This window comes from Eubalaena glacialis, chromosome 2 (genome assembly GCF_028564815.1).
Source record: "Eubalaena glacialis isolate mEubGla1 chromosome 2, mEubGla1.1.hap2.+ XY, whole genome shotgun sequence".
Classification (NCBI taxonomy): domain Eukaryota; kingdom Metazoa; phylum Chordata; class Mammalia; order Artiodactyla; family Balaenidae; genus Eubalaena; species Eubalaena glacialis.
In genome coordinates this window covers 37,983,874-38,009,016 of record NC_083717.1, presented here as the reverse complement: position 1 = coordinate 38,009,016, position 25,143 = coordinate 37,983,874, and the positions used below count along the sequence as shown (strand labels likewise).

The 25,143-nt window shown below is 38.1% G+C and overlaps 1 protein-coding gene and 1 pseudogene across 1 annotated transcript in view; both read right to left on the bottom strand.

Moving 5' to 3' along the window:
* Window positions 1-23,640, bottom strand: part of BLM (BLM RecQ like helicase) — an 88,998-nt gene extending 65,358 nt beyond the window's left edge. Inside the window, exon 1 of the mRNA XM_061181761.1 lies at window positions 23,624-23,640. The gene's annotated coding sequence lies outside the window, so the exon portion shown is untranslated. The remainder of the gene's footprint in view (window positions 1-23,623) is intronic.
* LOC133084940 (SIN3-HDAC complex-associated factor-like) lies at window positions 2,155-3,051 on the bottom strand (annotated as a pseudogene).
* Window positions 23,641-25,143: the final 1,503 nt, after the last annotated feature.

Below are 25,143 nucleotides of genomic sequence, written 5' to 3'. Positions count from 1 at the left end.
ATGGTATTCTTTTTTTTTTTTTAGAAAGAGGGTTTATTTATTTATTGGCTGTGCCATGCGGCATGCAGGATCTTGGTTCCCTGACCAGGGATCGAACCCGTGCCCCCCTGCAGTGAAAGCACTGCGTGCTAACCACTGGACCGCCAGGGGATTCCCCTAGCCATGGTATTCTAATAGAGTTTTCCAATATTATTCCACAGTACGATTTGATATGCATATTTAGTCATCTCAATAGTATATGTGTTTGATTCGTAACTGTAGTGATACATTATGGATTCACAGTTGGCATGTAGTCAACCTTAACCCTGGGGCACCCTTCCCTACTTTCAAGCTACACTGCTCTTTGGTTATTCCCACAGGGTAGCATCCTCTAGTCAGTCATATTCTGAAGCATGGTAGCAAGTACACAATTTTCCTTCTCAACAGCCTTCAGCAGTAATGCTTTTAAGGAGTTGGTGAGTACTGAGAAGCAAAAAATATCAATAAAATTGTTTGACACACAAAAAAATTGTTCATCAACAGCAAAGATCAGTGATACAAAATTAAAAGAAGAAAATAAATGGAAAATAAATAGAGACTAGTGAAAAGTTTCACAATACTAAAGGGGATGAACAATGAGAGCCCAGAAACGGATAAGGCTTCTGAATTAGACTCACCACAAAAGTCACAAGTATAATTTGGAAAATGATTAAAAATTTCTCTCATGTACATGAAGGAAGTTATCATGGCATTGTAAAATAATATAAATAAGTAAAAAGCCGATTGAACAGTGCAAAAAAATTTATTGAATGAAACAAGTAAACTAGAAAACCATATCCATACATAGAAAGAATAAATAAATCAATGAAAAAAAAGGTATGAGAGAATGGTAACAACCCAGGGCTGGAATATAAAAAATATATCCAGCGAATGAGACTTCTTGAAGTAGTAAAAGAAACCACTGACAAATAATAAATGATTAAAGGAGTCCTATCTCAACAGTATCTTGAACAAATAAAAATAATTCAGGCCAGAAATTGAGAGGAACTTTACTGAACCAGGTAAGACTAAGACATAGTCTCCTGAAATTAAACTAAAGGGAAACATTTTTTTTTTCTTTTAGTAGAATTTTACTTTAATATAGAATGAAAAATAAAAAACAAAAACCCAAAACCCAAAACCCTAATAGGTTAAAACAAGTCAAACAACCATTCTACACAGATAAAACCTTCACAAAGGTCAACCGAAGTAATCCAGAGCTAAAACTGAATTGTGCAGATTTTCAATGAAGTCACCAGTCATGTAACATAAACAAATTATTTACACACTTGCAAGCCCTCTAAGAAATGTGCCCCAAGAAGCATTAACCTTTGTGTTTTTCATGTGCCATCCTGAAGACTTGCACATTTTATTTTTCAGATAATTTAACATTTTTAATAGAGTGCATTCTCAACCAAGGGGTAATGCTTTGGTACTATTATAGGATTGCCTATCCTAAAGATTTGACATTTCCCCAAGAGGAACTTTGATTCTGCTTTAGAAGTTTCATATAAATTAAAAACTTTATCAAATATCAATATGGAGGGAGGTGACACAGGATGCAACATATACAGTCAAGTTACCTCTGTATATTTAGAAATTACTCCTTCAAGATATTCGCACTAGAGAGCTTAGTCCGTCCTGCTTAATATTCAGTAGTACAGGTTTGAATCATCAGAACCTTGGCAACACCTTAATATTTCAAAGTTATTAACAGCTACCTCTAGGGGCAAGTCTGTGTTTACTGAGTTATGACAAATTTATTATAACGAAGGAAAACAAGTGTAGCCAGCCATCTTAAAAAATGCCCCAACCACTGCTTCTCAATATAGGAAGACTAAAACTACATACATTTATCATACAACAAATCCCATCTCTGTCCCCTGAAATTCCCCTAATTTCATTCATTAGAAGGGGATTTTTAAAAAAAGCCTTAAAGAGCACTTTACAGCAGCATTCAGCTTTCCTATGAAATACTCAGCATCTTAAATATTATGTACACTTCTTTTTTTTCTTTTAGTAAGCTAGATACTGGCTTCAGACTTTGTGGAACTGGAGGGAAAATAACCCACTCAAAACTATTCTAGAAATCATCTTTTGGCAGAATAACAGGTATCCAAGTTAAAAACAGGAGGGTCATTTTGTTGGTGTTTTCCAAAATTTAAATCATTTTTTGTTCCCCTTCTACATAAACCTCAGTCACCACTCCTGAGTGGAGATGGGCAGAGGCTCTGGCCCCTGTTCCTCCGGCTTCTCAGCAGCTGCTTTCTTATTGCTGCAGCAAGGCTTGAATAGATGTGTGTCAATGAGGACTTCCCCAAAACGGCCTTTATAGATAATGCCACAGCATATTTTGTCTTTTCCAGTATGTGAGATCTAAAAAGGAAAACACTGGCGTTCTGTTAGAGCCAGAAGCCATCTCTGTATCTGAGCCACCATCTGACTGGTTACTATAACAAGGAGATTGAGCTGGAGAGGCACTTGAGGTGGTACTGTGAGCATCAGACTTGTGACGTTTAAATTCCTTCTGCAGTTTACTGATCTGGTTGCTTTTTATCCTGTTTCCAGATAGAGTTTTCACTTTCTTTGGTTTCAGTGTAGTCTTTAGACTGGGTCCTGCCCTTGCATCTACCACATGATTCCAGTTTTTTTTTGATCCTGCTGGCAATTTCTTCCATCTTTTCACAAGCAGGACACAGGCATTACAGATGTCTCCTGAACGAGTCTCATGTAACCCAAAACAGCTCTGGAAGTCCTTTTCATAGCGTTTACTGTCAGTGAATCGAGAACTGGAGGATTTAGCTCTTCAAATACAGCAGCCCTCTATACTTCGGTACATCTTTGGCTTGTGAAAACCAAACATCTTTTCTTCTGGGCAATAGTCTGCCAAAAGCAGACGTTCCACGCGCAATAACGTTCCCGAGGTGCGGAGTGCACGCCAAGCCAAGCCCACCTCCAAACGCTCCCTCCTCCTCAACTGCCTTGTCTAGAAAGATTGTCTTCTGCAGTTCTGCAGTTGCTACCGCTGGCGTGGAAGGTCGAAACATTTTTTTAAAAAACCCTACAAGTGGCTAAGCAAGAAACATATCACATGTACAGTAACAAACAGAATTACTTCTAACTACTTCTCTGATCTTAAGTGTATGTCTAATATAGTTTTACTTATGTATATAACTGCATGAACAACATTCAAATAGAGATACAGAACATTTCTAGCGCATCAGTATGCTTTCTTGCGCCCTTTCCCAGTTAATACACCCCAGATATAACCACTATCTGACTTATTCACCATAGGTTAGTTTTGCCTATTCCTGAACTTACATGGATATATGGAATCACACAGTATGTATTATCAATGCATATTTGAGATGGCATCTGTCAAACTCAAATCATTTCTAACAGATATATTAAAACATAAAATTAGAAGTACTTAAAATCAAGACCCAATACAATATCTTATATTTTACAACAGGATGAACCCATTAAAAATAGGGGCTAAAATGAGACTGTTCTCTTATTTTCACTCTCATGTTAGACATTCTTACCAATGCAAAGATATTCAAAAAGGGAAATACTAGAAAAGAAGAGATGAGAATATCATACATGTAGACAATTCGATTATATACCAACACAATTCAAAGAAAATCAGTCATAACAATAGATAATTAAAATTTCAGTAAAGTGGGTAAATAAAAGATAAATATAAATCCACAAAAGTCAAATGCATCCTCATGTAGTAGTAATAACGAGCTAGAAAATACAATTTTTAAAAAGCATTCAGTTAACAATAGCCAAGGAAAAACATTAAACTACCAATTAACCTAACAAAAGACATACATCTTCATGATATAAAGAAAATGACCAAATATTACTAGGAGAAATAAAGAAAGATTTGGATAGAGAAATATTTCATGTTCTTAAATGAAAGGTTTAAATATCACAAAGGTAACAGTTTTTCATAAATTAATTTGTGAGTTTAACAAAATTCAAATTAAAACACCACAAGAATATTTCACAAAACTCAACAAAAACACTTCTAAAATTCATTTGACAAAAACATGAAACAAGAATACTAAATAACAACGGGGTGGGAACTAGCATTAGAAATATTATAATCATATTAAATGTAACTAATTTAAATGGCATGGTACTCAGCTTTTTTTCTTTTAAACATTTATTTATTTATTTGGTTGCACTGGGTCTTAGTTGCAGCAGGCAGCCTCCTTAGTTGTGGCTCACGGGCTCCTTAGTTGCGGCACACAGGTTCCTTAGTTGTGGCATGCAAACTCTTAGTTGCAGCATGCATGTGGGATCTAGTTTCCTGACCAGGGATCAAACCCGGGCCCCCTGCATTGGGAGCATGGAGTCTTAACCACTGCGCCACCAGGGAAGTCCCCAAATGGCATGGTACTCATCTTTGAAAAAGAAAATCCTAGGGCTTCCCTGGTGGCGCAGTGGTTAGGAATCCGGCTGCCAATGCAGGGGACATGGGTTCGACCCCTGGTCCGGGAAGATCCCACATGCTGCGGAGCAACTAAGCCCGTTCGCCACAACTACTGAGACTGTGCTCTAAAGCCTGCGAGCCACAACTACTGAGCCCACGTGCCACAACTACTGAAGCCCGTGCACCTAGAGCCCGTGTTCCACAACAAGAGAAGCCACTGCAATGAGAAGCCTGTGCACCGCAATGAAGAGTAGCCCCCACTCGCCGCAACTAGAGAAAGCCCGCGCTCAGCAATGAAGATCCAATGCAGCCATAAATAAATAAATAGATAGACAGACAGATAGATAACCAACAAGGGCCTACACTATAGCACAGGGAACTCTGCTCAATACTCTGTAATAACCTAAATGGGAAAAGAATTTGAAAAAGAATAGATACATGTATATATAGAACTGAATCACTTTGCTGTACACCTGAAACTAACACAACATTGTTAACCTGCTATACTCCAATATAAAATAAAAATAAAAAAAAAAGCAAAAAAAAAAAAGAAATTATTATATACAGTAAATCTCTGACAAGAAGTTAAAATGATCAGGCCAAAAGTGGGAAGCCAGAGAGGTAAGGAGAGCACTGACAGTCGTTTTCGTCCTGAGGACAGCTGTCTAATCCTGAGAATCTGAACATCAGTTTTGCTAGCCTTGGAGGAAAAAGATGGACAGAATCAAAGTTAGGGCACAACCATGGTGGGAAATGTTCCCCTATAAAACCAGCACCCCAAAGGGCTATACCATCTGGGCAAAGGTAAACCAAAATTAAACCTCACTTCTATCCCCAGGTATCTATAAGTAAAGTTACCAATTGCTGAGGGACTGAGTGGGAGAGACTCCGAAACCACAAACCTGAGAATCTTCTGAACCCAATTTTTATCACCCACATATTTTAAAAAACATCCAAGTCATGAATTTAGATTAAAGTGATCCTAACTCCAAGGCATCTTCCAAATGCAAATGCAAAAATGTCTCTGGAGGACTACGCCTTTATCTTAGGCCTTAAATAGTTCCCACAACAAGACAATATATAGCAAATACAGACAAAAATAGTCAACCACACAAGTAAACAAGGCACCAGGAATGAGAACTAGTTGTAACAGAAATAGTCAAACAGTATCAGACATACCAGTATAAAGCAATTAAACTTATGTTTACAAAAATAAAAGACAAGCTTGAAAATATCTACAGTAAACAGAAAACTATAAAGTTGACCTTGCCAACAAAACTTTTAGGAATGAAAGATACAATAACCAAGATTCAGAATTCAACAGATAGATTTACCAGCAGACTACACACAGCTAAAGAGATAATTAGTAAAGTGGGGGGAAAACCAGAAGAAAGTATCCAGGATCTGGCTCCATGGATTTCTCACATTCTTACACGGTCCAAGCCTTCCGAGCAAAGGACATGTGAAGTAGCAGATGGTCTTGGCTGCTGTATTCCTCTGGTGAGATTTGGAGTCACACTTCCCCCAGAGACATCTCACAGTAGTAAAGATAAAGCCCTTTCTTTTCTCTCCCTGGAGACATTTCCCTACATTCAGGATAATAATCCCAAGGCCCCTTCCCCTCTCACCCAGGGGAGATTTGCCTACATTCTAAGGTAAAAAGTGATCTCTCTGGAAGGGAGGATGTGCAGATGTGCCAGAAATCCTCGAGTGCTCAGAGTCTCTGAATTTTGGGGTTCCTTTCCTGTGATGCACTCAACTGTATACACAGGTATCATCTAGCCCTTATCACATCACCTTGTGGGAATTAGGGTGTAGGGAATGGATGCAAGGTATTGCTGCAATAAACCATCTGTATCTCTGACCCAGGGGTCTTTATGTCTTGTCAGTACATGTGTAAACATTTATGTGTGTGTGTGTGTGTGTGTGTGTGTGTGTGTGTGCGCGCGCGCGCATATAAATAACTGTTAGAGGCTGACTTGTTAGCTTAAAAGTAGGGTAAATTTTAAGATTCCCACATAGTTTCTGACTTAATAGATGCATACACGGAAAACTAAAGAAAGAGATTGAAAATATGAGAAGTTAAAAGACACGGGAGATAGAGTAAGAAAGTCTAACATAAATCTAGCTAGAAATCTAGTTCCAGAAAAAGAGGAGAAACTGGGGCAGAATATTTTAAAAGATAATAGCTGGGATATTTCCAGAATGAAGGACACAAATCCTCAGATTCAAGAAAGCAAACAGGGATTTCCCTGGTGGTGCAGTGGTTAAGAATCCACCTGCCAATGCAAGGGACATGGGTTTGAGCCCTGGTCCAGGAAGATCCCACATGCCGCGGAGCAACTAAGCCCGTGTGCCACAACTTCACTCACTGCCAACTAGAGAAAGCCCGCACGCAGCAACGAAGACCCAACACAGCCAAAAATAAATAAATTAATTAATTTTTTTAAAAAAAGAAAGAAAGCAAACAAATTCTGAACAGGAAAGATAAAAATAAATCCACACCAAAATACATCATTGTGCAAAATTTGGGGGTTTTTTTGGTTGTAACAAGCAGCTTGTTGGATCTTAGTTCCCCAACCAGGGATTGAACATGGGCCCTGGCACTGAAAGCACCAAGTCCTGGGATGTCCCTGGTGGTCCAGTGGTTAAGACTCCGTGCTTCCAATGCAGGGGGGTGCGGGTTCGATCCCTGGTTGAAGAACTAAGACTCCACATGCCATGCGGCACAGGCAAAAAAATAAATAAATAAAAGAAAGTAAGCATCAAGTCCTAACCACTGGACTGCCAGGGAATTCCCCTCATTGTGCAATATTTGGACAGATAATTGATTTCTCTTCAGCAAAATTGTAAATCATAAGACAGTGGAATATAACACAACATTGTAAATGAACTATACTTCAATTAAAAAAAAAAAAAAAGACAATGACGACAGTGGAATATCTTCAGTCTGCTGAGAGTAACCTAGAACTTTTCCCCCAGCAAAAATATCCTTCAACAATTGAGACTGAATTGCATAAGGGTGAATTTTAATGGTATATAAATTATATCCCAATAAAGCTTTTATTTTTAAAACTGGCTATAATAAAAGCAACAGATAAAGTGTTGGTGAGGATGTGGAGAAATTGGAACCCTTATCCATTGCTGCTGGGAATGTAAAATGGTGCAGCTGCTTTGGAAAACAGTCTGGCAGTTCCTCAAAAAGTTAAACACAGAGTTACCATATGATCCAGCAATTCTACTCCTAGATATATACTCAAAAAAACTGAAAACAGGTATTCCAACAAATACTTGTATCTGAATGTTCACAGGGGCATTATTCATAATAGCCAAAAACTAGAAACAACCCAAAGTCCATCAACTGATGAATGAAATGAAATGAATGAAAGGAAATGTGTATATCCATATGGAATGTGTATATCCATATGGAATATTATTTGATCATACAAAGGAATGACCAAAGCATACTGATAAATGCTACAATAATGATGAACCTTGAAATATGCTAAGAGAAAAAAGCCAGTCACAAGGAACCACATATAGTATGATCCCATTTATATGACATGTCCAGAATGAGCAAACCTATAGAGAGTAATTAGTGACTGCCGGCCGGGGAGGGGCGGTTGCTGGTTAGATTGGGGGTTAATGGCTAGGGGTGTGGGGTTTCTCTTCAGGCTGACAAAGCTGTTCTAAAATTGAGTGTGACAACTGCTGCACAAGCTTATGAATATACTAAAAGCCTCTGAATTATATACCTAAACTGGGTGAATTTTATGGTATGTGAGTTATATCTCAAAAGAGTTGTTATTAAAAAAAATCAAGGCAAAATAAAGATATTTTCAGATCATCAAAAACCAATAGTTTGCCACCAGCAGACTCTCATTAGATGAAATTCTAAAGGATGTACTCTGAGGTAGTAGAAAAGTGAGCCTGGGGGGAAGTTCTCAGATGATAGCTGGACTGAAGGACAAAGGAAGTGGTAAATATTAGGTTAAATTTATGCAAACCGTGCCTGTACAAAACAACAATAATAATGTTCTCTGGGGTTAAAAAAAATAGTTAAAATACCCAACAATAGGGCTTCCCTGGTGGTGCAGTGGTTGAGAATCTGCCTGCTAATGCAGGGGACACGGGTTCGAGCCCTGGTCTGGGAAGATCCCACATGCCATGGAGCAACTAAGCCTGTGAGCCACAACTACTGAGCCTGCGCGTCTGGAGCCTGTGCTCCGCAACAAGAGAGGCCGTGATAGTGAAGAGGCCCGCGCACCGCGATGAAGAGTGGCCCCTGCTTGCCGCAACTAGAGAAAGCCCTCGCACAGAAACGAAGACCCAACACAGCCAAAAATAAATATAAAAATAAATAAATAAATAAAAGATTACTATTAAAAAAAAAAAAACCATTTGTTGGTTTCCTCTTTAAAAAAAAAAAAAAAAAAACCCCAACAATAATGACTCATAAGTGAGGAGGGAGGTAAAGAGAGTGAATGTGTTCCGAGGCCTTTGTATTGCCTGGGAGGAGTGTAAGGTGTTGATAAGCTTTAGACCTGGAGAGGATAAATATGCATGTTGTACTTTCTAGAGTAACTACTAAAGAACAAAAACAGAGCATGTAACTTAAAATCTAGAAGGTGAAATGATTTAAAAAAAAACCTTCACCTGTAAGAAGCTACATAAAAGGGGAAAAAAGGAAAAATATAATATAAAGAAAAAAATAAGGTAGTAGATTTTAATCCAAAAATTTATGAATTATAATAAATGTAAACATTTACATGCCTTGATTAAAATCAACTGCCTTGATTAAAAGATTACAATCTGAATTTTTAAAATGATATCTAACTATTGTACTTGCTGTTTATTAGAGACACATCTAAAACACTAGGTGTATAGCAAGGTTAAAAGTAAGAAGATGGAAAAAATATACATGAAGTAAAACTGATAGAATGACAAGAAGAAACAGAAAAAAGATTGTAATTCTAGTATAAAATTAGCTCTCTCAGTAATCGATAGAACAAGTAACTAAACAATCAGTAACAACCCAGAGATCTGAATAACACAAATTTGACAACAACAAAATGTACACATTCTTTTCAAGAACAGACATTTACAAAAGCTGACCATGTCCTGGGTCACAAGGCGTGTCTCAACAAACTTCAAAGGACTGACATCATAATGGCATGTTTCCAACCAAACGTAAATTAGCTAGAAATCAATAATAAAAAAGATAACTAGAAAAAAACCGTTTTCATATCCACTGGAGATTCATACCTGAAGAAATAATATGATTATACAATGATGGTCTTTTTAACCCCAGTCATTCTTTAGTAGCTGGCATCATCATTTAGTAATTGGCATTCCACTATAAAGAACTTTCCCTTCTTCCCTATTTGTTTTCTATCAGTAAAGATTCTTAATTTATTCAGTGGGTTGTAATCCATACTGTCATTATTTATGCTGATGCTCAAATTGTTTCATATATGGGCAGTGGGAATAGAATTCCTTCAAGCCGGCTCCTTTGTCCTTTTTTATTTTTAATTGTGCTAAAACACACCTAACATTAAAAATTTACCATCTTAATCGTTTTTAAGTGTACAGTTCAGTGATGTAAAGTATATCCACATTGCTGTGCAACCAATCTCCAGAACTTTTCTGCCTTGCACAACTGAAACTGTGTGCCCATTAAACAACAACTTCCCATTTCCCCTTCCCCCCAGCCTCTGATAATCACCATTCTACTTTCTGTTTCTGTGAATCTGACTACTTGAGTAGAATCATACAGTATTTGTTTTCTTTGTGACTGGCTTATTTCACTTAGCATAATGTCCTCAAGGTTTATTCATGTTGCAGCATGTGTCAGAATTTCCTTCCTTAAAGGCTGAATAATATTCGGTTGTACGTACATACCACATTTTGTTTATCCATTCATCTGTCGATGGGCATTTGAGTTACTCCCACTCTTCGGCTATTGTGAATAATGCTGAAATAAACACAGGTGTACAAATATCTCTTTGAAACCCTGATTTCAATTCTTTTGGGTATGCACCCAGAAGTGGAATTCCTGGATCATACAGTAATTCTATTTTTAATTTTTTGAGGAACTGCCATACTATTTTCCACAGTAGCTGCACCATTTTACATTCCCAGCAACAGTGTGCACGAGTTCCAATTTCTCCATAATCCTCATTTCTCTACATCCTTACCAACAGTTGTTATTTTCTAGTTTGATTTTAAATTCATATTTATATATTTATTTATGGCTGCTTTGGGTCTTCGTTGTTGCACGCGGGCTTTCTCTAGTTGCGGTGAGCGGGGGCTGCTCTTTGCTGTGGTGCGCGGGCTTCTCATTGCAGTGGCTTCTCTTGTTGCAGAGCAAGGACTCTAGGCTCGCAGGCTTCAGTAGTTGTGGTCTGCGGGCTCTAGAGCGCAGGCTCAGTAGTTGTGGCGCACGGGCTTAGCTGCTCCACAGCATGTGGGATCTTCCCAGACCAGGGCTCGAACCCGAGTCCCCTTCACTGCCAGGTGGATTCTTAACCACTGCACCACCACAGAAGTCGTTTCTGGGGTTTTTTGATAGTAGCCATCCTGAGTGTGAGGCGATATCTCATTGTGTTTTTGATTTGCATTTCTCTGATGATTAGTGATGCTAAGCATCTTTTCAAGTGTTTGTTGGTCATTTGTGTATCTTCTTTGGAGAAACGTCTATTCAAATCCTTTGCCTACTTTTTCATTGGGTTATTTGTTATTTGTTCGTTTTAAAGAACTGTAGGGGTTCTTTACAGATTCTGGACTGGGGGAAAGGGAGCAAGAGTGAGGCATTACACAGGGGCATGAAGAAACTTTTGGGAGAGATGGATATGTTCATTGATCCGACTGTGGTGATGGTATCTCCTATATATCAAAACTGATCAAATCATAACTTAAATATGTGCAGTTTATTGTAGGTCAATAAAGCTGCTTCAGAAAAAGCAAACTCAAAGAGCATCTAGAAGACTGAAAAGTGTTTTGGAAATTTTACTTCCCTTCAGCCCCTTGACAACAACTAGATATAGATGACTAAATCAGTGACTATAATATGAAGTATCTAATTCAAAAAAAAGAATTTCTAAGTTTTCCTTCCTTCATCTGAAACAATTTATTAGCACTGTGATTATCTAGACTCTTGAAGTTTGGTAGAATTTCCCTATGAAACCATTTGGACCTAGTGTTTTTTTGTTTTCATTGGGATAGTTCTTTCAAAACTTTGTTTATTCTATGGAAATTGAGGTATTTAACTTGTAATCTTTACGGGGATCCATTTTGTTAAATTGTATTTCCCTAAATAATTATCCATTTCATATAAATATTCAAATATGTTTAGAGGTATGCAAATTAATCTCGTATTTTAAAAAATTTCTTCTATATTAGTGGGTTTTCCCCCCACTTGTCATTTTGCATTTGCGATTTCCTCCTATTTTCTTAAGTTAGCTATTAGTTTGCTGGCTTGTTAAATTTTTCAAGATACAAGATTTTGATTAATCACATGTTCTTCTGTTCTCTATCATTAATTTCTGCTTCTATCTTTATTATTTTTTAGCCTCTTGTGCTTTCGTTTGGCTTACTTTTTGTTCTTTTTCTAACTTTCCAAGTTTGGAATTTAGTTCATTTATTTTCCATCCTTCATTTATAATGCCTTTAAAGCTATAAATTTCCCCCCTTCACCACTGCTTTATATGTGTCTTATAAAATCTGATTTGTTGTGTTTTCATTTCATTAATTTTCAGGAATCCTTTATTTCAGTTTGTATTTCCCTTGTATCCAATAGTTCTTTAATAGAAGATTTTTCATCTTTCAGGGCCTTTTCCTTTTTTTTTAAATTTCATTTTAAATTTCTAGTTTTGTTGTACAATGATAAGGACTGTTCATAATCTTTCTACTTTTGGAAAATACTAATGTTTTCTTTCTGACCTAACATACTGTAAAATATAATACTAATACTAATGTTTTCTTTCTGACCTAACATACTGTAAAAATTAATAAAGGGAAACTTCATTTAAAATGGAGTTGTGAAGTCTTGAAGGGGGAGCTCTCCACACATGTACCTTCCTTCACAGCTTACTTCACGTTCCTGGGCGGGAAGCTTACTTTATTACCCGATTCTCTCCTTGTTGAGCAACAGCCCAGTCAATGAGAACTCCAACAACTCAGCCACCCTGAACGCTCACATTCCTCCAATGGACTGTGGTTTGGAGCAGCCCTTCACAACTTCTCCTTTTTCTATATAAAGTAAGGTTGCTCTCCTTTGTTCTCCAGACCTACCCGTGGTTTGCTATAGTTTTCATGTCCTAAATGGCAATTCCTCTGCCATTCCTGAATAAGCTCATTTTGCTAGTAAAATAACTGGCTATTTTATTTTTAAGGTCGATAATATGAACTATTTTTAGAATGCAAAATGCACACTTGAGAAGACATATTATTACTGGACTAACCCTGCAACTTTTCCACAGGTTTTTAATTTTTCAAAGAAAAAAAAAAAAAGAGAGAGAAAGAAGGAGAGAGATGGATCCAGAAAATCCTCATGTTTGGAAATAAAGAAATATACTTACTAAAAAAAAACATGGATCAAATAAGATAACAGAGTGGGCATTAGAATATATTTTTGAACTGGACAATAATGAAAGTCTACATATAAAAAAACTTGTGATACGCAACTAAAGAAGTAATTACAGGGAAACGTACAGCCTTAACTGTTAGAAAGGACAAATGAAAATTAATGAGCAGAAGGCATCTATCTCGTATCTATTTCATTTGTGAAAATGAAAAAACAAAATAAGCCCAATGAGAATACAAAGAAGAAAATTATAAAGATGAGAGCTAAAATAATAAATATAAAATAGAGAGAATCAATAAACCAAGTTGGTTCTGTGAAAAGACTTATCAAAGGGGCTTCCCTGGTGGCACAGTGGTTAAGAATCTGCCTGCCAATGCACGGGACATGGGTTCAACCCCTGGTCCTGGTAGATCCCACATGCCGCGAAGCAACTAAGCTCGTGTGCCACAACTACTGAACCTGTGCTCTAGAGCCCACGAGCCATAACTACTGAAGCCCACGCGCCACAACTACTAAAGCCCGCACACTTAGAGCCTGTGCTCCGCAACAAGAAAAGCCACCCCAATGAGAAGCCCGCACACCACAAAGAAGAGTAGCCCCCGCTCACTGCAACTAGAGAAAGCCCACATGCAGCAATGAAGACCCAACGCAGCCAAAAATTAATTAATTAATTAATTTAAAAGACATCAAAAAGAAGAGAAAAGGCCTAAATAAACCAATATTGGGACTAAAAGAAGAAACTCAACCACGTATAATATAGATATTAAAATATAGTAATAGGTTGTTATGAACAACTTTGGGCCAATAAAATCTAAAATTTAGATGAAAGGGACAAATTTCTTCACAAACTTACTTATCAAAACTCACTCAAAAAGAAATAGAAAGCCTAATAGCCTATAGCCATTTTAAAGAAATATCTGTGGCTAAAAATCTACCCATAAAGACAGCATCAACACCTGAGAGCTGGTGAATTCTTCTGAGCATTTATGACAATATTCCAATTTTTAAATGAAAAATTTATTTAAAATTCCAGTTTTATGAACGATTCCAAAGTACAGAAAGACTGAACCTCGCAACTCACTCTATGAGGCTAGCATAATTTTGGTACAGAATTCTGCAAGGGCAGTTCAACGTGAAAAATTACAGGCTAATTCTTATGCATAAATGTAGCTGCAAAAAATCCCAAACAATATGTTAGCAAACCAAATCCAGTCATGTATAAAATATACTATGACCAAGTTGTACTGTCTCAGGAATGTATGATTGGCAACATTAAAAAAATCAATTAATATAGTTTACCAAATTATTAAAGAAGAAAAATCATATGACTTTTCTCAAGAGCTCCAGAATATGCATACGATAAAATCAAATATCCATTCACAATGAAATCCATTCATTATGAAAACTCTTATCAAACAAGGAATAAAAGGGAACTTCCTTAACCCTACAGAGGGGATATAGAATTAAAAAATAAACAAACCTCCAATAAGGTGATATTTAGAAAGCTTTTCCTTTTAGATCAGGAACAGTACAAGGATGCCCACTCTCACCACTTCCATATGATGTGCACTGGAAATTTAAGCCAGAGCGATAAAGTAAGAACAGTAAATAAGCTGGAAAGAAGCAAGAACATTAACGTTCACAAATGATACAACTGTGTATATAGAACAACTAAAAGAATCTTCAGATTAATGGAGGGGGAAAGCCTCAAGAAGCTGTAAAGGGCAAGGAAGCAGATTCTTCCCTAGAGCTTCCAGAAAGGAACACAGCCTTGCTAACACCTTGATTTTTAGCCCAATGAGACTCATTCAACTTCAGAACTACAGAACCATAAGATAATAAATCTGTGTTGTTTTAAACCACTGAATTTGCGGTGATTTACTTATTTAAAAAAATTTTTTTTAATTGGAGTATAATTGCTTTACAATGTTGTGTTAGTTTCTGCTGTACAATGAAGTGAATCAGCTATATATATACCTATATCCCCTCCCTCTTGGACCTCCCTCCCAACAACCCCCACCATCCCACCCATCTAGGTGGTCACAGAGCACCGAGCTGAGCTCCCTGTGCTATACAGTAGGTTCCCACTAGCTACCTATTTTACACATGGTAGTGTATTTATGTCAAATCTAATCTCCCAATTCATCCCACCCTCCCCTTCCCCCACTGTGTCCACATGTCTGTTCTCTACATCTGTCTCTATTACTGTCTTGTAAATACATTCATCTGTACCATTTTTCTAGATTCCACACATATGTATTAATATACGATATTTGTTTTTCTCTTTCTGGCTTACTTCACTCTGTAAGACAGACTCTAGGTCCATGCACATCTCTACAATTTCATTCCTTTTTATGGCTGAGTAATATTCCATTGTATATATGTACCACGTATTCTTTATTCATTCATGCCACTGGACATTTAGGTTGTTTCCATGTCCTGGCTATTGTAAACAGTGCTGCAATGAACATTGGGGTACTTGTGTTCTTTTGAATTATGTTTTCCTCCAGATATATGCCCACTAATGGGATTGCTGGGTCATATGGCAGTTCTATTTTTAATTTTTTAAGGAACCTCCAAACTGTTCTCCATAGTGGCTGTATCAGTTTACATTCCCACCAACAGTGCAAAAGGGTTCCCTTTTCTCCACACTCGCTCCAGCATTTATTGTTTGTAGATTTTTTGATGATGGTCATCCTGACTGGTGTGAGGTGATACCTCATTGTAGTTTTGATTTTCATTTCTCTAATAATTAGTGATGTTGAGCATCTTTTCATGTGCCTCTTGGCCATCTGTATGTCTTCTTTGGTGAAATGTCTATTTAGGTCTTCTGCCCATCTTTTAATTGGGTTTTTTTTTTATATTGAGCTGTTTGTATATTTTGGAGATTAAACCTTTGTCCATTGCTTTGTTTGTAAATATTTTCCCCCACTCTGAGGGCTGTCTTTTTGTCTTGTTTATGGTTTCCTTTGCTGTGCAAAAGGTTTGAAGTTTCATTAGGTCCCATTTGTTTATTTTTGTTTTTATTTTCATTACTCTAGGAGGTGGGTCAAAAAACATCTTGCTGTGGTTTATGTCAAAGAGTGTTTTTCCTATGTTTTCCTCTAAGAGTTTTACAGTGTCCGGTCCTACATTTAGGTCTTTAATCCAATTTGAGTTTATTTTTGTGTATGGTGTTAGGTAGTGTTCTAATTTCATTCTTTTACGTGTAGCTGTCCAGTTTTCCCAGCACCACTTACTGAAGAGGCTGTCTTTTCTCCATCGTATGTTCTTGCCTCCTTTGTCATAAATTAGGTGGCCATATGTGCATGCATTTATCTCTGGGCTTTCTATCCTGTACCATTGATCTATATTTCTGTTTTTGTGCCCGTACCATACTGTCTTGATTACTGTAGCTTTGTAGTATAGTTTGAAGTCAGGGAGCCTGATTCCTCCAGCTCCGTTTTTCTTTCTCAAGATTGCTTTGGCTATTTGGGGTCTTTTGTGTTTCCACACAAATTGCAAAATTTTTTGTTCTAATTCTGTGAAGAATGCCATTGCCAGCACCTTGATTTTTAGCCCAATGAGACTCATTCAACTTTGGAACTACAGAACGGTAAGATAATAAATCTGTGTTGATTTAAGCCACTGAATCTGTAGTAATCTGTTACAGCAGAAAACTAATGCAGTGAGTTTAGGTAGACTGCCGGATATGAGGTCAATATACAAAAATTAATTCTATTTTTATGTACCACCAATAAACCGTTAGACAATGAAATTTCAGAAAACTTACCATTCACAATGGCATAAAAATTTAAATATCAAAAAAATAAATCTACCAAACTATGTCTATGATTCTATTCAGAAAATTATAAATAATTATTAAGAGAAATTAAGGAGTAATCAAACAAATATTTGTACCATAATCATGACTGGAAGACAACAATACTGTCAAGATGCCAATTCTCTCCAAATTGATCTATAACTTCATGCAATTCTAATAAAAATTCTATTTTTTCCCCCTGGAGGAACTTAATAGCTGAGTGTAAAGTTTATATGGAGATGCAAAATTCCAAAATTAGCCAAGATACTCTTGAATACCTATAGGATGAGAAGACTTGCTCTGGCAGACATATAAAGACTTATTAAAAAACTACTTTAAAAACAGTGAAATATTGATGCTAGGATAGGCAAACACCAGTGGAAGAGAATAAAGAACCCACAAGCAAGCCAATATAAAGACACTTAATTTATGACAAAAGTAGCATTGCAGAACACTACGGAAGGAGTCTTTTCAGTAAATCGTGCTAGAACATCGGATATCTACGTGGGAAGAAGTGAAATTTAAATCCTACTTCACTCCATACACATCATTTTCAAGTGAACTGCAAATCTAAATGTAAAGGGCAAAACAATAAAGTTTCTGGAAAATAATACAGAAGAATAATTTTATAACCTCCAAGAGATTTCTCAAACAAGATACAAACAGCACTAACAAAAAAGAAAAAGATTAGAAAAACTGAATTGCATTTTAATTGAGAATCTATCGTGTGCCAACTAGCTAAAACAGCACTAAGACTTGAGACACCTGAATATAAAGAAAAGCAATGTACTGATTAGCACAAAAGTCAGGATAATAGTTATCTTTGGGGTAGAGGATAAGACAGGGGCAGACAGGAGGCTTCCTTTTTTAAAAATTTTTTTTATTTTTATTGAAGTATAGTTGCTTTACAATGTTGTATTGCTTTCTACTATACAGCAAAGTGAATCAGCTATACATATACATTTATCCCCTCTTTTTTGGATTTCCTTCCCATTTAGGTCACCACAGAGCACTGAGTAGAGTTCCCTGTGCTATACAGTAGGTTCTCATTAGTTATCTATTTTATACATAGTATCAATAGTGTTGATATGTCAATCCCAATCTCCCAATTCATTCCACCCCCCCTTTCCCCTTGGTATTCATACGTTTGTTTACGTCTGTGTCTCTATTTCTGCTTTGTAAATAAGATCGTCTATACCAATTTCTTCAGATTCCACATATATGTGTTAACAGACAGGAGGCTTCTAAGGGTGTTAGCAATGTTCTGTTTCTTACCTGGGACATAGGTACAGAGGTGTTTGCTTTGATACATGTCATTAAACTGCTGTTTCCGGGGTCCCCAAAGACCACTCCCTCATGTTCAGTGATGAACGACTGCAGGCATACCGTCCTAACTCACAGCTAAGTTTTATTACAGCAACAGACAGTAAGGACACACCAACAGAGCAACAAGAGGAAAAGACACATCAGTCTGTAGGAATCCATGTGCTGGCTTCTACATGCTCTCTACCTCCCAGAGAGCACATTCTCTCTCAAGAAAAGTGCAGCTACACGTGCGCAATGTTTTTGCCCCAGGAAACCCACCAGAGATGCATTGTCTAGGGTTTTTATCTGGGGCTGGTCACAGAGGAACACTTTAACACCAAAATTTCAGATTCTCAGAATGAAAGCAATTGTTAGTGCCACAGGTGGGCAAAAGAATCTTATCACCTTAGGAAAGGTTTCAAAACCCAAGTTCCCAGGCCTACTATGTTAACCCATTCCTGCACAGCTTATATAGATATTTTCTGCACTTTTCTCTATGAAATATATAATATTTCACAACAGGGTGGGGGGAAGGGATAATTAGGGAGTTTGGGATTGACATGTACACACTGCTATATTTAAAATGGATAACCAACAAGGACCTAGTATATAACACAGGTAACTCTGCTCAGTATTATGTAACAACCTAAATGGGAAAAGAATTTGAAAAAGAACAGATACACGTATATGTATAACTGAATCACTTTGGTATACACCTGAAGCCATCACAACATTGTTAATCAACTATACTCCAATATAAAATAAAAAGTTAAAAAAATATTTCACAATAAAAGTGTTTAAAAATAGTTGACTAAAATTATACTAAATCCACTTTTAAAAGCCACAGAGTAGAAGATATTTGCAATATATATAACTAACAAATAAATAACCACCATGTGGAATGAAAAAATAACTCCTACGAAATAAGAAAACGATAGACAACTCCATGGAAAAGACAGAAAACTTGAAGAGACACTTTTAAAAAGAGGAAACAGTCCATAAATACAAGGTGCTAGACTTCATTAATAATCCAGGGAATTAAAACCATAAGAAAATACATACACCTACCTGATAGGCAAAAATTAAATACACAATATCAAATATTAGAAAGGATGTGGAGCAATGGAAAATCTAATAACACTGGTAAGGGACTTCCCTGGTGGCACAGTGGTTAAGAATCCACCTGCCAATGCAGGGGACACGGGTTCGATCCCTGATCTGGGAAGATCCCACATGTCGCAGAGCAACTAAGCCCGTGTGCCACAACTACTGAGCCTGCACTCTAGAGCCCACGAGCCACAATTACTGACCCCATGTGCCACAACTACTGAAGCCTGTGCACCCTAGAGCGCATGCACCACAACTACTGAGCCCACGCGCTGCAACTACTGAAGCCTGCATGTTCTAGGTCCTGCATGCCGCAACTACTGAGCCCGTGCGCCTAGAGCCCGTGCTCCGCAACAAGAGAAGCCACCGCAATGAGAAGCCCGTGCACCTCAATGAAGAGGAGCCCTTGCTCACTGCAACTAGAAAGCCCATGCAGCAATGAAGACCCAACGCAGCCAAAATATAAAAATAAAATAAAATAAATAAACAAACAAACACTGGTAGGAGTGCAACCACTTTTGAAGAAAATTTGGCATTAGATTCAAAAGTAAAACCTATACATATCCTTAGACCCAACAGTTTTACTCTTAGTTATATACAAACTTATTAACATGTGCAGCAGTGAATATGAACAAGAACATTCACAGCAACATTAATAGCTCAAATCTGAAACCAACCTAAATGTCATCAAAAGCAGGATGGATAAACTGTGGCACAATCATACAATGGAATATTCTATGGCAACAAAATAAATTTTTATTAACAATTATAAAATTATTTAAAAATTTAAAAAACCTGTATCTACAATACAGAAGAATCTCACAAACATAATGTTGAACTAAATGAGAAAGACAAAGTAGAATACACAAACTACCATCCCATTTATAGAGTTCAAAACCAAGCAAAACTGCACTACATTACTTACAGGTTGCATATATGCGTAAATTAAGAAGACAAGAGAATTATTATTACAAAAAACAGGAAAACAGTTATCTCTAGTGTAGGGAGGAGGTCATGATGAGGGAAGCATACTTTTGGGGTACTATTAAGTACCCCAGATTTCTTGATTTGGATGACAGTTACATGTAATTATAATTTTATAATTATTCTTTACATTTATATAATTTTAATGTAAAATTAAACTTTATAATTTTTCTTTATAATTGTTTATATATATACACATACTATATAGTTTTAAAAATGTATCTACTTTCACATACGAAATTTTTTTAAAAAGAAAATTAGTAACAAATAACAAATAAAGGATTAATATTAAAAACACATAAAGTTCCTGTGAACAAATGATCAGGGAGTATAAACACATAGTTCACCAGAATATACACAGACAAAATAACCTCATGGAAAAATGTTCAATTTTTCTAATAATTAATAGCATGAAGCAACATTTCACACTTATTAAACCACGAAGGAGAGTGGAATAATGTGATAATTTACAAGATAAATGACTACCATGGAGACTGAGAAGCTGCATGGAATAATTTAAAACTGAAAAAAACTCAGTAAATTATGAGTATATTAGGGTTACAGTATGAAATTTGTATAGTTAAAATTTAGAAAATTTAAAAGTTAAATTTCATGAAAAAATAAAAATAGCTGAAGTGTTTGGAAGACAGGATTATGACTGCAATATTTTTCTTGACATTGAGAATATGGTTCATTAAGATATAGGACTTTTTAGACAAAGTAAACTCAATAGTTCCTTGCCATTCTAGAGAACAAAGTCTATATGTCATAACACCAAGAACTTCCATTAGTTGATTTTGACTTGTATTTTCACTCTGTGCCAGGGATCGTAGGAGGCACTAGAGGACAGAGATAAGCAAGACATAATTACTTCCTTCAATGAGCTTCTAGACTAGCAGGAAATAGACATGTCAATAAAAAATTATAATGAAATGGGGTAAGTCCTACAATAAAGTCTTTTCTTAAAAGTCTTATGGCTTCCCAGATGAAGGTAAAGCTCAGGAAAATCATAGAGCAGTTTTCCAAGAACACTGAATTGGATCTTGAAGGACAACTGGAACCTTCCAAACAGGGTGGAGGTTGTGAAAGGTTGTCTACGCACTATTCATGCAAAGACTGAGGTAGACTAGCAGGTGGTTAGAGGAGACTGCTCAAAGGCCTCATGTATCATGCTACAGGCAATGGAGACCCACAGGGGCTTTTGGCATTTAGCTCCCCCAAATATTCTATAATTACACTGGACCTCTTTTTCTACCCTTCCTTCCCTTAAAAGGAATATATACAGAATATAATGCAAAGCAATATACAGATGTAATGCAATCCCACATTTTTCACAGAATTGAAACAAAGAATCCTGAAATTCACATGGAATCATGAAAGACCCCGAAGTGCCAAAGCAATCTTGAGAAAAAAGAACAAAGCTGGAGGTACTGCCCTCCCAGATGTCAGACTATACTACAAAGCTACAGTGATCAAAACAGCATGGTACTGGCACAAGAACAGACACATAGATCAATGCAACAGAATAGAGAGCCCAGAAATAAAACCCACACAACTATGGTCAATTAATCTACAATAAAGAAGGCAAGAATATATAATGGAGAAAGGACAGTCTCTTCAACAAGTGGTGCTGGTAAACAAAAAACCCAATCAAAAAATGAGCAGAAGATCTAAATAGACATTTTCCCCAGAAGACATACAGATGGCTAACAGGTACATGAAAAGATGCTTAACACTGCTAATTATTAGAGAAATGCAAATCAAAACAACAATGAGATATCACCTCACATCTGTCAGAATGGCTGTCATCAAAAAGCCTACAAATAACAAATGCTGGGGAATTCCCTGGGGGGGGGGGGGTCCAGTGGTTAGGACTCCACGCTTCCATTGCAGGGGGCACGGGTTCGATCCCTGGTCGGGGAACTAAGATCCCACAAGCCGTGGGGTGCAACCAAAAAAAAAAAAAAAAAAAACCCAAAAAACAAATAACAAATGTTGGAGAAGTGGAGAAAAGGGAACCCTTGTACACTATTAATGGGAATGGTGCAGCCACTATGGAAAACAATATGGAAGTTCCTCAAAAACTGACAATTGAACTACCATTTGATCCAGAAATTGCACTTCTGGGTATATATCCAGAAAAAATGAAAACACGAATTCAAAAAGATACATGCACCATATTTCTCCTACTAGACTATAAGCTACTTTCTGATAGCAGCCTGGCTAACTAAATGTTGGCTCAATTTAATACTATTTACTATTCCTCACACAGAATACTCTATCTCCCACCTTCTCCAATTTCTGGTCTCTCACCCAGTCTCTCTCATTACTGCCCCTTCATCTTGACAGGGGCACAGGAGTGCTATTTACCCACGTTGGTGGCACCAGGAGCTGTCAGGTATCCGCTCCATCTCAGGCCACTAGGTGTCCAAAGTGCCAAGTAACCTAAGGGCAGGTGAGGGGTATGGGTGAAATCCCCATGTTGTGCAAGATGTTTTGGAGTCAGGCAGTTCTCAGTTCAAATCCTATTTCTAGCATTTAATCACCAAATGCCCTTTCATCACAGAGACAATTGTTTGTGCTTCAGAGTCTCCTTGTATAAAATGAGGACAACCTTATCTAGTTCTCTGGGTGGTTATAATAGAACCCTTACTATGTTGTCAAGTACTCTTTGAAGCACTTACTGCATATATTAAGTCGTTCAGTAATAACAAAAACTCCAGGAGGTAGAATAGGTCATTTCCCTCATTTGACAAAAGGAAACTGAGGCACTTTAAATAACAGCTGGATAGTCACATACCTAGTACGTGCAGGAGCCGGCTTCCGAACTCAGGCAATCTGATACAGTCTCTGTCCTTAACCATTTCCCTTTGCTGCGGTATTGTGAAGCTACAACTGTAAGGTAAAGGGGTGCTGGGCATGTGGCACACAGTAGATACTAATAATACACGCAGCCTGGCTCATGATTGTAGAAAGCCATAGAAAAAGTACAGAATATTGGTTATCCCTCGGGAGGGAAATGGGGTAGTGCCAGAAATCTGGGAAGTGACTGTTCTGTGCCAGGCACCTTGGTAGGCACTGGAGTACACGAACAAGAACATACTGGGTGCTAGGCCGGTTCTGCCACCGACGCCCTGGGACAGCCTGGGAAAGCTCGCCCCCGCCCCCGGGCCTCTGCTTCCCCTTCTGAGGATCTATGTGCGTCTGTGCTCTCCTCCCATGCTGCTCGCCAGACGAGAGGACCCAGCGGGCCTAGCCGAACCGGGGTGGGCAACGGGAGGCACCGGAGAGGCCTTCCTCTCCGGCCCCGGGCCGCGTGGCCAGGAGCGGGGCTGGGACAGGCGGACGGGCCCGTAAGTCAGCGTGCGCCAGCACTCACCTCTTCCACAGTCTCGAAGCGGGCGGAACCACTATCCAAACTCCCCGCGCCGCAGCCGCGCCCCGACGCCGCGCGCCAGCTCACTTCACGCCGGAAGTCGGCAGATTCCGATTGGCTGCGTCCTGAAGAAGCCGACCAATACCGTCACCCCGTGGCACCTTTCCCCGCCCCCGTGGGCTGCTGGGAAGAGGTCCCCGTAAGGGTCTGAGAAGGAAGGGCACGTATTCCCAAAGCCCAATCAGAGCCTGGAATGCAAGGTCAGATGACTACGGTTGAACCCAGGGCTTCCCGGGCTGCTGGGCTTCTTTGTTTTCAGTATGTTACGTGGTGTCGGTAAAGACTTAAGTAAAGCACGCACCTGGAACCGGACCGTGGCGGGATTGAAAACCCCGGAGTTTAAGCGAGCCTGAGATTTACTAGTTCCCACAGACCAGGCCAGGGCTCTACACCCCGATCTCTTTGGTTCTGACCGTCTGTCTCTGAGGCTTTGGCTGTCTGTCCTCTCCACCCTCCTGGTAACGCTGGCCTCTGCCCCACCCATTCTCTTCTAAATGAGCAACTGGAAATTGTCATTGACGGAGAAAGGGGTATCAAACTCAGATGCCTCTAGGGACGTGTGCAGTACCTGAGGTTCCAGCTGATTGTTCCCACGAGGGACTGTGGGCCCTGTGATGCCAGATCTTTCTTTTCTTCCTTCATTTATTTCTCTTTTAAGAAAAACTTAAAATCTGCTTCTGCCCTGTTTTGTGTGTGATATCTGCCTTTTTTTTAAATGTTACAAAAACAAAACCGCACGGTGCAGCCAAACAAAACGCATCGCTGTTAAATTACTCTCTGTAGGAAAAAGCAAAAGCAGAGTAAGTTAAGCAGACTTTTAATAGCAAAAAAGGCCACATAGGAAGCAGGATAGGGACAAAGCCCAGGTGTGAATAATCTACCAAAAGAATAAAGCCGCTAACATTTAGACTCAAAGGGTACACAAGCTATAAGAATGCTGACCCATGTTATGGAGGCACCTAGGATGGCAGATTTGCACACACACAATGAAAGGTATGGAGCCCAAAAGAATCAGATATTCCAGAAGGGTGTGCTAGACAGCACCTTGTTTTTCACTGGACACTCAGTAATGTTTTTTAGACCATTTCAAAGTTTTTCACAGTTTTCCTCTACATTACACAGTAATAAAAGAGAATGAACTACTGGTACACAAACAGATGAAGCTCACAGCTACTATGTTCAGGGTAAAGAAAGGCAGACAAAAAAGAGTATATACTGTATGATACCAGGTTACTCTGGGGGTAGAGATAGACTAGATAGACTTAGTAAGGTAAGGCTTTCAGAAGGTGTCCTGATACCTGCGAGATAAATAACAGGTATGATTTGAAGGCAAAGGCCATGAAACTGGTAAGACTAAGTAAGGTACTTTTGAGACACTGTCAGGAAAAGGGGAAATAGAAATGGTACACGAGAGGAAACAGACAATAGACCTCAAGTTTGGACTTCACTCTGAAGGTAAATGG